The following is a 6000-nucleotide window of genomic DNA, read 5'->3' as shown; positions in this document are numbered from 1 at the left end:
TCCTGCAGTTTCCAGCTCAGAAGGATTACTGACTCTGACTGTGGAGGCAGAGCACAGCCGTCCTGCATACCCGCCATTGATAGCCTTCCTGCCTATCAATCTGCCTAATCCTCTTTCAAAGCCATCTAAGTTGGTGGCTTCAAAGTGACTTACCCAGTAAAACAAAACAAGGAAATGCATAAAGATCAGATAAGAACTCCAATGCCCGACTGTATTACCACTGGGCATGTGCAGAGTGCTCTTTCCTCAACCTCTTCCCCTTTGTGAATCTTCTGTTCTAGAAATTCAAAGTGCAATGTTGGGAAAGCAGGTTCTATTTACACCCCCCCCCCCGCAATTTACGGCACCCTCCCCAACTGCAGATCCAAACCAGGATACCATCCCTTCAACTCTCAGCAAGGGCTTTTCAGCGTGCACAGAGTGCTTTTCCTCCCTATGGGCAGAGCCAGCCTGCTGCTAAATGCCTGAGCTCTATGGTTAGAGACTCACCATCTCCCCAGTAGCCTTGGGCCCCAATTTCTCTTACTATAGAATTTGGGGCTGGTGGTGGAGGAAATTATTATTCTTCCCCCTTGTCCTCCCCCCCCCCAAAAAAAAACCCAAGAACATAAGAGAGGGACTCCCAAGAAGGTGAAGCGGGACTTCACCCCAGGGTATCTCGGAAGCCCTCGAGGCAGCGACGCTTCCACCCCCTGGAAACAGCAGGAGGGGAGAGCGCTCTTGTACCCCGGTCCTGCTTTGAGCGGTTCTCATTGACGCATCTGCTTGGCTACTCTAGATGGGCCCTTGTGGCCTTGATCCAGTAGCCGGGTCCTTCTTCGGAAAGAGCGAGCGCCTCCTAAGCATGTGCAGAGCGCCTCCCTCCGCCCCCGCCACGCGGAGCTCAGCCTGCGCGTGGGCAGGCCCTTTGCGTCACGCGCGCTTGGCAACCCCCGGCACCTCTCCTCTCCTCTCTCTCTCCCTGGAGAAATGAAGCAGCGACCCGACGAGGAGCAGCAGTAGCGAAGGATGGGCGTGTTTCGTCCCTGATCCGGATGAGATCAAGGCGCCGGCAACGGGAAGGAGGCGGCGGAGAAGCAGGAGCAGGCCAGCCGGGGCTGCTCCAGACCCCCCCCCCGCGATCTCTCCCATCGCCGCTGGAGGGGTCATGGAGGCACTGAGCCCCGGAGGCGGGTAGCCAGCCAGGGCGCACCTACCCAAACCTCGCCGCGCCCAGGCGCGCTGCTCTCTCCAGCTTCCTCCCGGCCGGGCCAACGGCTCCACCTCTTCCTTTGCCTCTTTGAGCCGCTTAATTCCCAGCAAGCGATTAGCAGGCTCGGATCGGATCCTGCGGCAGGCGGTGCCTCCACCTCCTCCTCCTCCCAGCTTTGCTGCTGCTGCTGCTGCGCGGCTCTTTTCCCTCCACCGACGGCGCGCTGCGCCTTGGAGAGGTTCCCGCTTCCTCGAGGGGGGCCGGCCAAACGGAGACGACGACCCCCCACCCCAACCAAGCCTGGATTGCTTGTCCCTTCCCTCTGGAGACAGGTCGCCGAGGCTGCTGCTGCTTCCCTCTCTTCTCTTCGCCCCCCGAGGGGGTTTTTGAATTCTCTCCGTGCGCCCTTGACCGCGCGCGCAAAAACGGGGAAAAAAGTTCCCGGCGAGGGAAAGGCGCACGTGGGAAAGGGAAAGGGAAACGAGAGAACCCGGGTGCGATGACGCGTGGCTGGTGTTGTTTGAAGGACGGGGAGGGGTGAACGACACCCTTCCTTCTCTCTCCCTCCCCGGGGGAAAAACAGTCCACGTTGGGTTTGTGTATCCGCGCGGGGAGTGTCTTCCCCATCCCGCCCAGATCCGGGGAGAGAAGCAAGACTCCGGTCCGTCATGGTGATTCGGGTGAGTTTATATGATAGGATATGGTTTCTTTGCGGGGTTGGGGGGGGCAAACTGTTGGACGCGCGGGCGGCATCTGCACGGATTAGGATGGCTGGCCCTGGTTCAGACGTGCGGGCCGCGCGGTGGAAGGCTGCTGCATCAAGTGATGACTTGCATGTGTGAACAGGATGGGGGTGGGGCGTCGGCGTCACCCTCGCCGGTCAGACTTTCTTCTCTCTGCCTCGAACGCGGTGGCTTTTTTTCTCGAGGGCTCGGCGCATTCGGTTGCCCTGCGCTGAGCCGTCGTGATCGTCGTGGAAGCCCCCGAACCCGTGAACAGGTTCCGCTGGAAAGCGTCGCGTGGATGGGAGGGGTGTAGAAGTTTGCCTGGGATGGTGTCCCATTCACGTGCTCAAGCCTTCCGTGGATGCTCGACTGATAAGCTTGCACGTGTGAACCCCCAGAAGCGTGGCATGGGGGGGTTGAGGAGATGGGTATTCAAGGTTTGTCTGTGGTGGCTCATCCAGCACTTGATGAATGAAATATGAAATTGTGTGTCTCAACCCAAATTGCTAAGCTGTGTGAGTGATCACACACACACTCACAAAATTCCTCCCACCCCCAATTGTATCTAATTTGTTCTTGCCTTATCATGAGTCCTCAGGTTCCATCTCAGATTCTTCCCCGGAGTGGTATTGTCTTTCCTTCTCATATGACAGGTTTGAGAACTTAATACTGAGTCATAGTGTCTCTCAGGTGCTGCAGGGTCCTCGCACCTGCCCACCCACTCAATTAAGTCACGATAGGAGCAAGAGATGGATAGCTCAGTGGTTAGAACATCTTTTTTTAAAAAAGTTTTTTATTTATACAACAAGAAAAACAAACAAACAAAAAACACAAATACCAAATTACACACAAATTACAAAAATAACCATAGACACATAATTTTCTTAGCAAACAATAAAACATCTATTGGTCTTAACACTAAAGACCCAGCCTCCCGTCTATTCCATATTTTGATTTCATATTACTTATTGCCAATACACATTTTTTTCATAATTAAACTTATTCTCATTAAATCTATTTTCATATATCTACCTTGCAACTATTACTGAAGTTCCTCGAATGCTGCAACAGAATTTGAACTACTGTATTTATTTTTCAGATATTCTTTAAAAACCTCAAATTAGAAACAAATTCCTGTTTTGATTTATTCTTTATTTTTTCTGATAAAAGTGGTTAGAGCATCTATCTGCTTTGCAGCCAGAAGGTCCCTGGTTTAACCCCCAGTGGCATCTCCTGTTTGGGCTGGGAGAGAGGATCAATACCAAAACCCCAGGAGAGCTGCTGTCAGTCAGTGTAGATAATACTGAGCTATGTGGAGCAGTGGCCTGACTGGCAGCTTCCTATTTAATTCAGCTCCGCTTTTACAATCATGAGGACTAGCCTCTTAATAATAAGGACTAGCATTTATCTTGTTTTGAGGGGGTACAGACAATACTGAACTGGATGGGCCAGCTGTACAAGGCAGCCTTTAACGTTCTAACCAGTTTCATTCAAAAGGAGTTAGAACGTGGCTCTGATTTTTAGGGTGAAAGTGCCCTATCCCCCCAGTTTATCTATCTGTGCTCCTCCTCCTCTTAAGTTCCAAGCTGCAGCAGAGAGAGAAAAGGTTGCGGGAAATGAAACACACCTGTTTTGATCTTGGTCTGACTTCTGCTTTTATAATTGGAGCAGTCCAAGTTTTCAGCATATAGGTCTGTTACCCACCTGACTGTCTTAGAGGGCTGTAAAGGTATCTAATCACAGTTATTCTAGGGACACAGTGATGTTTATTATGCCGTGTGATGTAATGGTTAGAGTGTCGAACTAGGACCTGGAAGACCAGGGTTCGAATCCACTCAGCCATGAAGCTCGCTGGGTGACCTTGGACCAGTCACACCATCTCTTAGCCTAACCTACCTCACAGGGTTGTTGTAATAATGAAATGGGGAGGAGGAAAACCATGTTCACCACATTGAGATCCTTGTAAGATAAGGGTAATAAATAATGATGCCAAGTCAGTCCTTTGGTCTGTCTAGCTCAGTATTGTCTACAATGTTTGGCAGCGACTGTCCAGGCTTTCAGGCAGGAGGCATTCCCAAGCCCCACCTGGAGAAGCTGGAGAATGAACCTGGGACCTTCCCCATGCAAGACAGATGCTCTACCCCTGTCCTTGTCTTCCTTACCTTCAGAGCCAATATCTGGGTTCCCCTTTAGGCTACATCACTGATAGATACCGTATTTACACGAGTCTAACGCACCATCGAATTTTAACGCGCATATGGATTTTCAGAACCTTGAAACAAAACAAAAAAAAGTATTTGCTGGCTAATAATAATAATAATAATAATAATAATAATAATTTATTATTTCTACCCCGCCCATCTGGCTGGGTTTCCCCAGCCACTCTGGGCAGCTTCCAACAGAATATTCAAATACAATAACCTATTAAACATTAAAAGCTTCCCTAAACAGCACTGCCTTCAGATGTCTTCTAAAAGTCTGGTAGTTGTTTTCCTCTTTGACATCTGGAGGGAGGGTGTTCCACAGGACTACCGAGAATGTTAATGTGACATTGAATATAATGTGCAACTTAAATTTCTTCCCCCCCCAAGGTGGGCATTAAATTTGAGTAAATACGGTAATGAAGGGATGTGGGTGGCCCTGTGGGTTAAACCACAGAGCCTAGGACTTGCCCGAATCGGCGGTTCGAATCCCGTTGCTCAGTCCCTGCTCCTGCCAACCTAGCAGTTCGAAAGCACGTCAAAGTGCAAGTAGATAAATAGGTACCACTCTGGCGGGAAGGTAAACGGCATTTCCGTGCGCTGCTCTGGTTCGCCAGAAGCGGCTTAGTGTTGCTGGCCACATGACCCGGAAGCTGTACGCTGGCTCCCTCGGCCAATAAAGCGAGATGAGCGCCACAACCCCAGAGTCAGCCACGACTGGACCTAATGGTCAGGGGTACCTTTACCTTTACTTTAAATATGGTAATAAATCTAACACGTAGAATTCTGTGCCATGGGATGTGGTTGGCCAGTAGCACAGGGAGCTCAAGAAAGGGATTGGGCAATTGATGGAGGGCAAGTCTATTGATCACTTTCAGCTATTGCAGTTAAGACTTTCAACCCCAGTAAACCATTTATCTGCATGCCAGCTTTGTTGCAGGGAAGATCTGGGCTCCCAGAGGCATCCGGTTAGCCACTGTCGGAAGCAGGAGGCTGGGCCAGGTGGACCTTGAGCTATTCCAGCAGCTACTTTTTAAGGCCTAATTTCCGTTGTAAGTTTGGCCCCACCTGCTTTCTGTACATCTCAGGCAGTATCATACGACTTTAAATAGTCACGGCTTCCCCCAAAGAATGCTGGAAATCCTTCCCATGGAACTCTGGGAATTGTAGCTCCCAGAGTGGGTCTCTCCTGACACTCAGCACCCTCAAGGAACTACACTTCCCAGGATACTCAGGGGGAGGGGAAGCCATGGATGTTTAAAGAGATTTGACATTGTTTTAAATGTTATATCACAGGTGGGGCCTTTATTCTTTCCCCCAAAGACCTCAGAGGCTTCTCCCCATTTTATTCTCTCAACGATTGGTTGAGAGAGAGGCCATGGGGTTCAGGTGGTGATCTGAACCCAGATCCCTGAGTGCTGTTGAACCTGATTTACTAGCCAGGGTATAAATAATAACATGATTGATTGATTGCATTTTTATCCCACTTTAAGGAGCTCAAGGTGGCGCACAAACTTCTCCCCATTTCATCTTCACAACAACCCTGCAGTGTAGGTTAGCTTGAGAGGTGGTGACTGGCCCAAGGTCACCCTCGCTGAGCTAGACGTGGCCGAGTGGGGATTTGAACCCGTGTCTCCCAGGTCCCCCTAGCCCAGCGCTCTAACCACTGTGCCACACCGTCTCACAATGCCAAAACAGTGCCTTTCTTTTCTGCAGAATCTGTCAGACTACACCTCCCATCAGCTGGCTGGCTGGAACTGATGGGAGTTGTAGTCCAACCATATCTGGAAGCCACCAGGTTGACAACAGCTGCATGGCTGCCTTTCCAAGTAGAAGGTATCCCAGCTGCATCCCGTGGAGGGAAACCACTGATGAATGAGTT

At 50.5% G+C, this 6000-nt stretch overlaps 1 protein-coding gene across 1 annotated transcript in view; it reads left to right on the top strand.

Annotated features, from left to right (window-relative positions):
- Window positions 1-219: 219 nt before the first annotated feature.
- GAS2L1 (growth arrest specific 2 like 1) overlaps window positions 220-6000 on the top strand; it is a 50593-nt gene continuing 44812 nt past the window's right edge. Inside the window, exon 1 of the mRNA XM_083717080.1 lies at window positions 220-1872. The gene's annotated coding sequence lies outside the window, so the exon portion shown is untranslated. The remainder of the gene's footprint in view (window positions 1873-6000) is intronic.

The sequence above is a fragment of the Podarcis gaigeae genome, assembly GCF_964106915.1.
Source record: "Podarcis gaigeae genome assembly, chromosome: 16".
NCBI classification, from domain to species: Eukaryota; Metazoa; Chordata; class Lepidosauria; order Squamata; family Lacertidae; genus Podarcis; species Podarcis gaigeae.
Note: the sequence above shows the minus strand (reverse complement) of the source record. Positions and strands in the feature narration are given on the sequence as shown.